Genomic DNA, 15,534 nt, shown 5'->3' with positions numbered 1-15,534 from the left:
CTGAAGAAATATTCCCTCCGCTCCGACCAGCACATGATTATCAAAGAGGGGCACATATAATGAAAAAATCCCCCCCCCCCGCGCTAGTAGAAGCGGAAGAGCAGGGATGTGTAATTCAGATTTTGTTCAAATCCAATCCGGGGACAAATCCGGGGACAGCCTTGGTCAGGGGACAGTGTCTTCAATCCGAGGACTGTCCCCAGAAACCGGGGATGTCTGGTCACCCTATTCCAACTGCTACATCAGAAGAACAGGCCATATCACCAGATGAAAATAAAGTGATAAAGCCTAAAAAAGCAAACAAATGCAGCCATCACATCTAATGCCGCGTACACACCATCACTTTATGTGATGAAAAAAAATGACGTTTTTAAAAACGTCGCTTTAATTGACTGTGTGTGGGGGAAAACATTGTTTTATGCCTTGTAAAAAACGACCAAAAAAATTGAAGCATACTTCAATTTTATGTGTCGTTTTTCAAAAGTGCACTTTTTACTTCACAGAAATTGACCGTGTGTAGCAAAAAACGTCGTTTTCTAAGACGTTTTTTTCATCCACGCATGCCCAGAAGCTACTTATGAAGCAAGCTTCAATGGTAAAACGTGGTGGAACGCAACCTCACTTTGCAAGATCATTGTGAGAAAACGATGGTGTGTAGGCAACTTCGTCTTTGAAAGTTGAAGTTTCAAAAACGTAATTTTTTACTTCACAGAAAGTTTCGGTTTTTTTCATCACATAAAGTGATGGTGTGTACGCGGCATTAGAATTGGAAAGCTGCAATATAGTAGATTTTAGCTTTTGGGATTAAAACTGCTTTAAGTCTTTTAGAAACCTTATAGAAATCCAGATGTTTTGTAGATTATTGTAACCTGTTTTTACCAGTAAAGGATGCCTAGCCACCTTGAGCTAATTATGCCACTCTTCCAAGGCCAGGTTGATGGCCAGCATTTCCCTGTTTCCAATGTTAGAGCTCTAATTAGCAGGGTATATATTTATGAATGGGTAATACCACTTGTAGAGTCCCCCTGTGAGAGGACCACACTGGCACCAACCTTGGAGGCATCGACTTTTATGAAGAAGGAATGGAGGGGTTTTGCGTGATGAAGAACATATGCCATGGTAGAATCTTAGTTTAACCACTTCTGGACTGCCCGCCATTGTTATACGTCACTACTTTGAAGAGGAATACCGTTGTTTTTGTTTTTTTAAATCCAATTTATTTTTATTTTTTATTTTCTTATTTCATACATATATATGCCTGTTCAGCATCCATTGCAGTTCAATTGACATACATTATACAACATTTTTACACTCTCATAATATTCCAATGTACGTCTCTTTTTCTTTATATCCCCTCCCCCCCCTGTCCTCTGCACTCTACATAGAAAATCTATCCATCACCAGTTTTGGTGGTGCGACACTTGCATCTCTCAACCAGGAATACCAGATCTCCTCAAATTTGCCCTCTGCTTTCCTTCGTTTGTAGGCCAGATGTTCTCTACCCAACAGTGAGTTGACATACGCAATTCATTGTTTCCCTGTGGGGACCCCCGTGGCCATCCAATAACGTGCAATAATTTTTCTTGCCAAATACAGCAGTCTTGTTACCATATAATACTTTTCTTTTGTGTACTCTCCAGGGTCAATAGCCCCTAACAAATATACTTGGGGATCCAATGGAACTGGTACCTGTGCCACTGTGCCACCCAAATCAAATGTATGAAATCCCCCTGCAGAACCTTACACTTTGGGCACATATGAGTATCCCTTCTTCCCCATCTATATAGTTGTGGTGCTGTTCTGTAAGCCCTGTGTAGGATGAAGAGTTGCGACAATTTGTGCGACGCAGAGATGGATACCACCGGGACAGATTCAAGCGCCCTCTCCCACTGGTCTCCGTCTATCTCCCCAATGTCTTCCTCCCATTTCCTACGGCTTCTAAGGGAGGCATGATTCTGAATTGTTGCTAACAGTCCCTCATAAATTTTTGTAATCAGTCCTCTCCGAGTTTCTGCTTGCAGAACCGCCATCATCAAAGGTGACGGTGATGTTACTACCAGTGATCGTGTTTGTTGTTGTTTCTGTAGGGCATGCCAGAGCTGGAGATACTGATAGAAGCCCTGTGGGGCTAATTGGTATTCCCTGCACAGCTGCTCATAGGTTTTCATTACCTCACCCTCGTACAGCTGTGAAAAGAACCAGATTCCCCTTTTTTTCCAGGAAGTGAAGCCTGCTAGATCCTGTAACTCTGCATATTTAGGATTGTTCCATATTGGGGTGAATGGTAGCACCCCCTCTGTCCCTAAAGTTTTCCGTAGCTCCCCCCATACTTTTCTGAGGAGGGTTCCTGTGCGTGCTGACTGTGGAATACTGGGCAAGCCCATATCAAGATGAGAAGCTGCCTTTAATGAGGGAGCAGTACCAATCACCGTGGGCCAAATCCACAAAGAAATTGCGGATCTTAGTTTTAGGCAGAAAAGTTACACTGGCGCAATTTTAGTATTTTAGGTAGCGATCCACAGAGCACTTACCTCTAAAATTGCGCCAGTGTAGCTGATCTCCTTGCATCTTAAGCGATCCCTAATTAAAATGGGTGATTCCCATTTAAATTAGGGCGCGCTCCCGCGCCGGACGGACTGCGCATGCGTGTGACTTCATTTTTCCCGACGTGCATCGCGCATACGTAGTTTACGTCGGGCTTTGTGGATAGCGACGGGTTCGTAAAGTTGCGACGGGAAAAAAAAAAGTTACGCGACGGGAAAAAAAAATCAAATTTAAAAAAAAAACGCGGCGATCGAAAAAAAGGTATGGTTTTGCATGGTCTACTAAAGTTAGTCCATATAAAACCAACCTTAGTTTTGCGCAAGCAAATTCGTAACTTACGCAAATCACACAATGCCTAAAGCTTTGTGGATCTCCGTAAGTACTAATTTGCATACGCAAGGAGGGATTTCGACTCGAAATGCCCCCAGCGGCGGATGCGGTACTGCATCCGAAGATTCAACAGCGTAACTAAATTACGGATGTCGGATCTTCTGCCTAACTTGGGAAAAATCCTTTTGAGGATCGCTCCCAAAGTTAGGCACAGAGATACGCAGGCGGAACAGCAGTTACGCCTGCGTAACTCTTTTGTGGATTTGGCCCCATATTTCTATTCGGATTCTCTCTTTCTTCCCGTCTCCATCCCGCCAGCTGTTGTATCTGAGAGGCAAAAAATAGGTTTTGGGATGAGGTACCGCCAATCCCCCCTATCCTTTCCATATTGTAAAGTAGTTCAACTAATCCTGGCTACCTTTTTCTTCCATATCAGCTCCCGCATCTGGGTTGTTATGGCAGCAGCTAGCTGCCATAACCCTGATATCCTCTTCAAGAGCGGGTGGTTCACTTTCAGATAAAAATGGTCTCTGCAAGATCACTTTTATCAGTGGTGGGAGGGGGCTCCCAGGACTGATCCCAGTCAGTCCTGTGCAAGCTCTATCAGCCCTCCTGGCTGCAGCAGTCCAACTTTAATGGCAGTAACATCACAGTCTCTCCCGCTGGCTCTACATTTATCTCAGGCTCTCAGTCCGCTCTTGCATGCCCCTCCCAGCTCTCCCAGCTGGACTGACCCAAGGTATTTAAGGAGGCCTGCCCTCTGCCTAGTTGGGGATTGATCACACCCCAGACAGCTCCACCTCTCTTCCCCTCCTCTGCTGCCAGAATTTTCTCAAAGCCAGAGGGAAGTAAACAAGAAGGGACATTGTCTGTGAGTCACCAGCCTACACTAAACCACTCCCCACCTCACAGATCAAAACAAACAGGCCTCCTGCCTAAATTTACCTGCACTGGCCAAAAATCTAACTCTAGCACCTATCTAAGGTAGAGGGTGCTACACTCAGCCCCCACCACAATTCAACCGGTCCCTCAGCTGAGGAAATTTGAAAAAAAATGGGCCCAACAAGGGCATCCCATAAATTAAGTTGGAAGGGGAAAGGGAAACAACTTGGATGGGGAACTGTACACATAAATTACGTACATAAAAAGCTGTATACATTTTTGATGACTATTTACATCTGTACAGAATGAATAAGGCACTCCTAACTACAGGTCCCTGCCGCTAACAACATATACACATTTTGAGCCAGAGCATCTCTTCCTCAGAAAAAAATACTCTGCTCGCAGAAATTATTGTCTTTCCAGGAAGATGGAGATGAAAAGCTGTCTCCCATCCATTTGAGGATTCTAAAAGAAGACACCCTTCACTTACACCTAACCTTAAACGGTATACGGCCTCTGCTAAAAGGGGGTTATCATCCTATCAGCAGAGAATATTGAGCAGCAAAGAACACACGTTCCTTGTTTAGTTCTGTCAGAACAATAAAAAAAAACAGATGTACAATAGGTGAACAGTCCATCGTTAGAATTACTGATGGTAGTGGCCCCTCCCCAAACAAACAGGCTCTAAAGAGGTAGAGCAGGAACAACTTCACCCAAGTGTCCTTGCGGCAGACACTTCTCTCTTTGGGACATAGGGTGGCAGGCTAGTTGGCTCCTGCAAAGTCAGGGAAGAAACGAAAAGAAAACAATCTGCCTCTCCCACAGTTCGGATTTTAAGCATAGAACCGAGGGTCTGTTAGTCTCTTCCAACCCTTTTCTCCTCTCCTCCTGGGGACCAAATGATTTTCTGCAGGCTGACCCACCTTGCATATCAGCACCCGGTCCTTATTGATGGTCCTCCCAAGTCGCCATGCCCCCTTAATCTCCAGGAACTGGGCCCAGGCCGCACCACCTGGCACCCATGATGGCTTGGGGACACATAGGTAGTCCCAAATCATATCTTCTGCCCTGAGAGCTCTTGATGTCCTCCATGATTTGGGAAGGGATATAAGGGAAATCCAAGCCCCACTCCAGGGCCACTCTTTTCTGCACCAGTTGCTGAAATCTGGATAACCTAGGCAGCTCCTTAGGTTTTCCCTTTCAAGGCAGGACACAAGCAGTAAGGGCCTGACTGACACACTGCCGATGGGAGAATTCCCTGGTCTGGGTGGTAAAAGCCTGGATTTTGAAAGCTGCACGCTGCTGATCAGAGTTCCTGTTGCTGTTCTCTCTCCACTGCTGGCTCTGGTCCATCCCCACTGTTGGAGCTGTGGGATTCCTCTTTCTCCCACTCCTCATCGGTATCTTCCTCAGGGGATGACCACTCCCTCAACCTCTCTAGGGACCTAAACTTGGCCTGCACTCTGGGGGAACCCCAATCAATGACCCTGCCCTCAGCCTCTTAGTCCGAGTCATCAAAACTTTCTAAAGGCTCCTTCTGGACTACAAGGCCGAGGGGCTTACAGCTGGTCAGCTCTTCAGGGGAAGACTCTAGCTCCCGTAATATACTATTCATGGTTACCAGGCCCCTAGCCAGGCCACAGGTCTCGGCAGTCTCTTTCTCACTGTCCTGGGTATTCATGGAGGGGTCGCCAGGCTGCAACAGCGTGTGCTCTTTGGCCCTCTCCGGCCTTCCAGTTCTTCTGCAGTGTACAGAGTCCTGATAGCAGGTCCATGCTGTATTACCATGGCTACTGCTGATCAGGTCCAAGCCGGATAAGTTGCTCTCCACAATGCCCGCACCGGGTCCAAGTAGTCACCTCTGCCATCAGAAACCAGCATTTTGGACAGAGCAGGCAGAGTCGCTCTGCATCGTCAATCGCTCCCAAGGCGAGCCCTCCTCAAGGCTCTAGCCAAATGCCAGTGTCCCCCAGTGCTCGCTCCTGCATTTTAGGCAAACAATGCAAAATGGGTAGTAGTCGACCACCCTCCACCATCTTCTGCTGTCTCGTGGTGTCTACTGCTAGAAGGAAACTTTTGGTCTCCTCCAGGATGTGCAACCACCCCCCCACGTCCAGAGAGACTGGTGCCAACAGAACTGATAAGCACATTCCTCCCTGGGAAAACTGCTGTAACCTCTTGTTGGACAAACTGAAATTTGCAGGCATGCTGATGCTAGCAGGACTTGTGCAGGCATGTCGCTTAGCACCGGCCGTGCCCAAGCAACTAAAGGCAGATGATAGCTGAATTGTCCAGTGGTTGCCCATAGCAACAATAAAGATAGTATCCAATCCCCCCCCCCCCGTAGAGAACTGATATAACATACTGTAGTCCCGCCCGCAGGCAATAGTAAACTATTACGTATAGGAACACTTGCAGCAGCTTCTGCATTGATGATTATGTGGTCCAATTCTGTCTCTACATTCTGAAAACTCCTCTTTATAAAATATCACAGCCCTCCAATTGGTGTTTCTGACCCAGCTAACAGGGACAGGAAATACCAGCCTATAAACAGCTAACTTTGTGCTAAGTAAAAGCTATATACAAATAAAGATAGCCCAAACACCCCCCTGTTCGAAACTCGCAAACATGGGAAAAATTCGAACCTGAATGGCCAACCCAATTGAAGTCAATGGTAGCCGAATAGGAAAAATCAAAAGTGCCTATTTTGAAGGCTAATATGCAATTAATTAAGTGTATGGGTGTCCGGGTACTGCCTGGGGGACATGTATTAATGCAATTTTTTTTTAAAACAATTGTTTTTTTCAGGAGCAGTGATTTTAATGATGCAACAGTGCAACAATAAAAATTAAAAATGTATTTAAATATAGTCCCTGGGGGGTCCTATTAGTCTGCCTGTAAAGTGGTGCATCTGCAGCATGCCTAGAACATGCTTTAGCAAAAATGAAATTGACTTGCGGTTGAAATTGCTGGTGCCCGGCTATTGAAAACATAAATAGATAAAGAAGAAACCCCCATGCCAAATTTGTTTAAAAAAAGAATGTGTGGCCCCCTTAAAATCCATACCACATCCTTATGCGAGCACACAGCCTAGCAGGTCAGGAAAGGGGGGGCCGAGAGAGTGCCAACCCTCCTGAACCATACCAGACCACAAGCTCTTAAGATGGGGGGGGTGCTTTGGCTGCCCCAAAGTACCTTGTTAATATGGACAAGGGTCTCTTACCCACAACCCTGGGCTTATTCCGATGAGTGGGGAGCTTATTGAAATCTGGAAGCTCCCTTTAACAAGGGGTCCCCCAGATCCCAGCCCTACCCCCTATCTGAATGAGTATGGGGTACTAGTACCCCTCCCTACCCATTCACCCAAAAAGTGTCAAAAAGTTATAAAAACACAGAAATTGTTTTTTACAATTCCTTCATTAAAAAAAATAAAAAAACAGTGCCCCCCATGTAAATACATTGTCAATTATGCCATCCACCACACCTGACAAAGAACAAAACAAAATACGCTCAGCCTTCATTGACGCCGACCACCGAATTCCTCCTCCACCCTTTGACAGTTCTTATATAGGTAAGAGCGTGACCACCAGGTGACGTTGCCGGGTGGCCCCACCCCATAGCTATTTAAGAAATGTCAAATTGTGGGCCAGCCAGACTGCGGGAGCGTTCGTTGTGAGTGGTCCCCTTTTCCTTTTTTTATTTTTTCAGGTGTGGCGGTGCGACGGGACATTGTTTTTTTTTATTTTTTAATAAAGATTTTTGTCAAAATCTTTGTTAACTTTATACACGTTTTACTATGTACCCCATACAATGTACCCCGGACCAATTCACATGGGGGATAGGATCTGGGGGCCCCCTTGTCAGGATTCCAATAAGCCCCCCGCCCGCAGACCCCAACAACAACAGAGATGGGGGACAGAGCAAAAGCCCAAGGACATGTGGCCTGGTATGGTTCAAGAGAGGGGCAATTGCTCATCCCCACCCTTTCCTGACCTGCCAGGCTGCATGCCTGGATAAGGGTCTGGTATGGATTTTGGGGTGGGCCCCACGCCTTTTTTTTTGTTTTGGCGTGGGGTTACCCTTAATATCCATACCAGACCTAATGGGGGACCCCCCGCTGTTTTTTTTTCAACCGGCAATTTTATATATTTTTTATATTCAGCTGACAGCATGAAAACCTATTGACAGCTGATAAATCATCAGTTGTTAAGGACAGCGCGGCCGGCTTCCCGAACACTGCTCATTAACAACCAGCTTATACTGCACCCTGATTGGGCAAAGCTTTGCCCAATCGGGGCACATAATGCACTGTGCCTTGCTGAACATCCTACAAGTTTGCCCAACACTATTTACAAATATAGACAATAGAAGGCAACAGATTTCTATAAAAATATCTATATGGGTAAGTACAGGCCTAATGCAATGTTAAAGATTTTAGCTATGAGAAGGTCCTAAATTTTGCAAAATAACAATGGCTTCATAAGTGCTTTGGTGCAGCATATTAAAGGTTTAAGGGAGAGTAAATTATGGGAGCTGCCATTCTGAAAATGTTACTTGTTGGGCTGAAATACTGAATTGGGTCACAGAACCAGTATGTAGCAAGTGAAGTCATGGCAAAGTTAAAACCCCTGAACTGCATACTTCTTTTGAGCAGTGAATCAAAAAGTATTCAAGCAAATTGCTCAGAATGACTGCCAAGTAGCCAACACTTCCTGATGGTTGTCAGCAATGGCATCCACCATATTTCTTGTACACACGATCTGACTTTTTCATCGGAAATTCCGATCGCGTGTGGGCCCTATTGGACTTTTTTCCATCAGTGTGTAGAAATAGAACATGTTTTATTTTTTTCAAATGGAAAAAAAAACGATAGGAAATTCCTATCGTCTGTGTGGAACTCCGACGGAGAAAAAACCCATGCATGCTCAGAATCAAATGGACACATGCTCGGAAGCATTGAACTTCATTTTTCTCGGCTTGTCGTAGTGTTTTACGTCACCGCGTTTTGGACAGTTCAGAATTTGGTCTGAAGGTGTGTATGCAAGACAGCTAGAACAGAATTCCGACGGAAAATTCCATCGAATTTTATCCCATCGGAAATTCCAATCATGTGTACAGGGCATAAAAGGAAGCATTAGCTTTGAAACAACATAAAAACAATAATACAATACTGAATAACAAAAATCATAAAATATTATTTTGTTACATATATACAATCAATGGACGTATTATAAAGATAAAATAATGGAGCAATTAAATCTTTAAAATGCATTAGGCTACATTTAGTAAACTATGTTTGTCTATTTAAAAAAAAAAACATCTCAGTCATCGAAGATTTTATTGGATTAATAAATGTCAGTGTGTAATTGTGTTGTTAGTTCATCTACTGATCTTACATATTTTACTCAAGCTGACAAATCTCCATACAAAGATGATGCTCTGGGTCTCCAGTGAGAGGCTTTTGTAAAAAGCTGCAGATGGGTCTAAAATCAGAACCAGTTCAAGAAATTTTGCAGGTACACAAGGTGTTTTTTTTAGCAAAAGCTTATTCTAAATTTCCTTGCTTTTTTTTTTTTTTATATATAGTTTGCTAATTATACAACCCTCAATCAAAATATATTATGTTTGTTGTAGGATAATGAGACATTGAGGGGTAGATTCATGTAGGAGATACGACGGCGTATCTCCTGATACGCCGTCGTATCTCTGAGTTGCGGCGTTGTATCTATGCGCCTGATTCATAGAATCAGTTACGCATAGATTTCCCTAAGATCCGACCGGCGTAAGTGCCTTACACCGTCGTATCTTAGGCTGCATATTTACGCTGGCCGCTAAGTGGCGCTTCCGTGAGGAATATGCAAATTAGGTAGTTACGCCGATTTAGAAACGTACGTCCGCCCGGCGCAATTTTTTACGTAGTTTACGTTAGGCTTTTTCCAGCGTAAAGTTACCCCTGCTATATGAGGCGTATCCTATGTTAAGTATGGACGTCGTTCCTGTGTCGAATTTAGAAAATATTACGTTGTTTGCTTAAGTCGTTCGCGAATAGGGCTGGACGTAATTTACGTTCACATAGAAAGCAATGACGATTTGCGGTGGAATTTCGAGCATGCGCATTGGGATTCTTTCACGAACGGCGCATGCGCCGTTCGTAAAAACCGTAAAGTAAGTGGGGTTACCATTCATTTGGATAAAACACGCCCACATCATCCCCATTTGAATTAGGCGGGCTTATGCCGGCCCACATACGTTACGCCGCCGTAACTTAGGGCGCAAGTTCTTTCTGAATACGGAACTTGCGCCCTAATTTACGGCGGCGTAACGTATCTGAGATACGTTACGCCCCGCAGAAAGATACTCCGTATCCCAGGGCCTATGTACTACATACAGTACTTGTCCACACAGACTCATTACAATCAAAAAATATTTTTTAGTTTTTTTCTATATTTGATCTTGGTCAAAAGGCTGTTTGTTTGTTTTTTTGTTTTGTTTTTTAGTTAGGAGCAGAATTTTCTTAAATGTTCATGGAGTTTATGCATAATTGTAGGTGTTTTACACCAGGGAAGTAGCACACACAACCCATTCACTGGATGCACACATGTAACTTATACCCATATATTCTTCTTTGAGACCCTTTTTTTCCAATACATGCAACATACCCATTTATACAATACATATATATATATATATATATATATATATATATATATATATATATATATATATATATATTTTTTTTTTATATATATATATATATATATATATATATATATATATATATATATACGGTATATATACATAAACAACACTTATTTATTTTATATTAGTATTTATTTATTTTTGCATCCCAATCATTAATCATGTTTTTTCACTTTTCAATTTTTTCTCACTTTTGTCACTTTTTTACAACTTTTTTACATCTTTTATACATCTTTTTCAGAACACCACGTTTGTAATCATTCCCACACATGTGGAATGTGTTGTGGCGATCAGGCATGCTATGTGAGAAAATGATAAAGGAATGCCCCTGGGATTGTGCGGATTGGACTATAGTAAATATGCAATGCCAAACAAATAAGTAAAAAAATAGAAAATATTTTATTATAGTACAAAATTAGACATATCATGGACAGTGGTGTTTAAAAAACTAACATAAAATTGAAATTGCCATAATACAAAAGGATGGGGGCTGGGGTGCACTCGGTCCAACACAAGCACCTCAATCTTTGGACAGGAGCCATTATGAGTTTGTGAAACATGCCTCCCAAGTGGTAGATCCATTGTCTTGCATGGCCTTAATGTGACGATAAAGTCTCTGCCATAATTTTTTAGTGGTTTTGCCCACATAAAAACAATTGCAGCTACAAAGGAGGAGATATACTACTCCAGTAGTCTGGCAACTTGCATAATGTTTTGGAAAAAAGCTCATACCTTTGGGTAAAAAAATATCTTTCTTTGTGTTCATGTATTTGCAGTAAGTGCATGCACCACATTGAAATGTTCCTAAGGTTTTACAAGGATCTCCCCTCGTGGAGCCCTGAAATTCACTCTGCACAAGCAAATCTCTTATAGAGGTGGCTCGTCTGTATGTAATAGCAGGTCTGGGAGGCACTAGATGTCCGACCACTGGGTCTGATGTCAGTAAATGCCAATTCTTTTGGCAAATATGTTTTAGTTTAGTATGGTCATCAGAATAGGTGGTAATGATCCTGTTACTATCTTCACTAGATTTAGGTCGCTTTTTGGACGTCTAGCACTTTAATTAATATTTTTTAGTAATATTTGAATCATGCTTTATATGTGAGAGAAAAATAAATATATTTACTATTACTGTAATGTTATATTAAAAAATTACTATATATTCTTTTTCTTTTTTCTTAATAGAAAAATCTTAATGTCTATTGCCTATACATAATCCTGAGGAAGTAGCCATATATTTGTGCTGTAGAACGTATTCAGCCATTTATCTCCGAAACATGTCGATATTTGACTAAACTCCTATATACACTGTAAAGTGGAAAAATACTGCACTGTCTCAGTGTATGTGTGATTGAACACAATGAAAATAAGGTAAATGTGACTGCTGCTGCAACTAATCATGTAAGATACACACAAAAATAGACAATATGGAAAAATAATAGCTGCGCTGCAAAGTAATAATAACTCGTATGTGACAAGTGATGGTTATAAGCCAAAAATCAATCAGCAAACAATTAAATCAATAAATGAAATTAATTAGTGAAATAAGTGCTAGAGATTCCGTATGTGAAAAAACACTGATTCACATATAAGTTTCAATGAAGTAAACCACGATGGAAGAAAGAATGAAAACTGTTCCAAAAGTCACAGTACATAAATGTCCTCCAGTGAATTGATCTAAGGTGACTGAAAACGGATAAACACCCAAAGAAAGTGATGTGATCCTATAGGAAAGATTCCTCCACCTCTGATATCAGGTATCCTTACCAACTCCACTGATCTCCTGTAAGAGATCGCAACAGCTTGTGGCTAGTTATCCCCGCCCGGGGTCTCTCACTGCTGGATGTCGGACACCTATCCCTTCAGCGTCTCAGGAATCCTTAATGTTTCTCCCGTATGGATAGTCCCCATAAAAACATATAAAATACTGCCATGGTGAAGTACTGTATAATAAAGTTTATTAAAAATAAAAAGATTGCACTTACAAGAAGTATTTAGCATATAAGCGTATCAAAATTTCAAGCCGGCCGGCTTTCAACTATCCACCAGTCCTTCCGGGATAGTAGCGTTCTATAGTTGGTGACATCAGCACGCCACTCCTCCCTACGCCGTTTCGTGAAATGGTGACGTCTTCCTAGGGGCACGAGCGGCGTGCTGACTCACCGATATAAAAAATATAAATTAAAATTATAAATGAAAAGTTGTATAGGGCTATGGCCCCTAAACAGCTAATTAGAGCCAACCAAGTTAGCCATAGTAACAGTTGCATCAATGAGCCAGATATAAATGTAATTCAGATTCAGGTGAATAAAATGCCCATGCTAATAAGACACACTGATGGAGTCTGGGTCTATATGAATAACCTGGGGTTCAAAGTGTGCCAAATGCAAATATATTCAATTGCAATATGAACTGGCCTTAATACAAAAAATGTGGGTGTAACCGGACATCTGAACAGGTTCACACTGAACAAAAAATATAAGAAAACAAAACAAAAATGCAGAGAGGCCTGACGTTAACCATTATCAATAAATGCATTAACATCAGTGTCAATGTTTAAAGCATGAGGGGTATAACATCGCACCCGGTATATCCAAGCCATCTCAAGTTTGGAAAGCTCCCTGACTAAAGAGCTCCCCCTCCAATGTGGATCAAATTTATCAATTCCCCAAAATAATGTATTCGCTGGGTTGCGATCATGATGTGTATCATAATGTTTGGAAACCGAATGGTTTGGGAAACCTGTTTTGATATTGGTGATGTTTTCACCCAGTCTGACCTGCATGGACCGTTTGGTCCTGCCAATATACTGGAGCCCACATGGGCAATGCAACAGGTATACTATACCCATTGAGCTGAAGGTAATGAAAGGATCAAAAGTATGTTCCTTAGAAGTGCTAGTTGAAAAAAAGGGCTCAGTCTTTTTAGTTTTAGACTTATTCAATTTGCATAATTGGCACCTGCTGCACTGATGATAGCCAGAAAGTTGTTTTTGAAAAAAAAGATACCTTTTTGGTCGGCGGATCAACCACATTGGGGGCCGCTCTGTCTTTAAGAGAGGGAACCCCTCTGAAAACTACCTGAGAATTAACTGGCAAAAATGTACTGATAATTCTATTATTGCCAAGCAAATGCCAGTGTTTGCGAATAATTCTCTTAATTACATAGTGTTGTGTCGAGAAAGTCGTGACGAAGGGTATCATTGGTCTTTCTTTAACTTTTTGAGGGCAAATATCCAAAAGCTGGGATCTCTCCATATTTGCTACTTCCTTCATAGTGGCTGCTAAGGACTCTGAATCATAACCCTTCTCTTGTAGCCTAGTCTTTAATATCCCGGCCTGAAGCCTATAATCGTCCATTGCAGTACAGTTTCGTCTCATCCTGACAAACTGGTTTTTACGGACCGACTTCAACCAGGAGTCATTATGACAACTCCCCAGGGGAATAAATGAGTTCCTATCCGTTTGTTTGAAATATGACTTGGTTTTAAAGGAACCATTATCTATTGTTATTGTAAGGTCCAAGAAATTGATAGTTTCCTGGCTAGCCTCATAAATCAAACGAATTACTCGCTCGTTGTTGTTGAGAAAGGAAACAAAACTCCTCCAGTTGGTGCTTAGTGCCACCCCATAGGAGGAGGATGTCGTCAATATACCTGGCCCACATGATCAAATGTGGGCTCCGGTCCATATAGATGACGTCCTCCTCCCACTTGGCCATAAATAAGTTGGCCAAACTGGGGGCATATTTAGCCCCCATGGCGACTCCTCATATTTGGCGATAGTATTGATGGTCAAACCAGAAGTAATTATGGCCTGCTGCATAGTCCAGCAGGTCTATAATGTAGTCCCTTTGTTGTTAAGATAAATTTGAAACAATATCCAAGTAATGTTTGACTGATGAAATGCCTAGGTGATGTGGGATAATGGTGTATAACGATGTGACGTCAGCTGTCACCATCCACATTTGTTCCTTGGGTTCAACCCATAATAAGAGATTAATTACATGTTGCATATCTTTAAAGTAAGGTGGCATTTGTTGGACTAAGGGCTGTAAAAAATGATCTATATACTTGCCCACCCGGAACGTGACGGAGTCTTTACCGCTTATTATTGGTCGGCCCGGGGGGGGGCAGGTAAGCCTCTTATGTATTTTGGGTAAACAATATAATACTGGAACCCTTGGGGCCCTGGGTATGAGGAATGATTGTTCTTTTTCGTTGAGAATACCCTGTTTGAAACCCTTCAGTACCAATTCCTGTAATACATTTCTGTATTGGATGACAGGATTCCCAGGTAAAAGGATATAAGTGTCACGGTCATCTACAACCTTGTGCATTTCTTTTAGGTATTCAATCCAATCTAAAACTACTATTCCTCCCCTTTGTCCGCAGGGCGAATCACCAATTCCTTATTGGTACAAAGAGAGTCAAGTCCTTTTTCCAAGTTATCATCTCGCTCTTGATTGGTATATGCATTAATAGATGGCCATATACCAACTGGTTATCTATCTGTTTGGAGAGACCAAAAGTTTTTCTAACACCAATTACATTTTTGTATGTTCCCTTTCCTTTTCCTCTATTAGTAGGTTTGATCATTTAAAATTCAATTTTAACCTGATTTTAAAAGCGAATATTTTTTGCTTAATACAGTAGTTAGTAATTTACATAGACTATCTGCCGATCTATGTATCTAGCTCTTTTTAAACGAATTTCTTACTGTGATTGGTAAATAATTTTACACAGGTATTGTGGATTCGCTCTGATTCAATTGATGGTTGCGTCCTTTTCCTTTGTTTTTGCCTGCAGCGGTATGTTTTTCCTTTACCAATGGACTACTGCTGCCCAGCATTTTATGCAGTACTGGCAAAATTCCCCATTTAAATATGGTGGATTAGTGGTGGGAGTTCCCAGAGCTCTGAACTGGGCGTTCCCCACTATGTAGAATAAATAGTGGTGAGTCAGCACAACGCTCGTGCCCCTGGAAGACGTCACCATTTGATGAAACGGCGTAGGGAGGAGTGGCGTGCTGACATCACCAACTATAGAATGATACTATCCCGGAAGGACGGGTGCATAGT

The sequence above is a fragment of the Rana temporaria genome, chromosome 1, assembly GCF_905171775.1.
Source record: "Rana temporaria chromosome 1, aRanTem1.1, whole genome shotgun sequence".
Lineage (NCBI taxonomy): Eukaryota > Metazoa > Chordata > Amphibia > Anura > Ranidae > Rana > Rana temporaria.
This window is presented reverse-complemented; position numbering follows the sequence as displayed.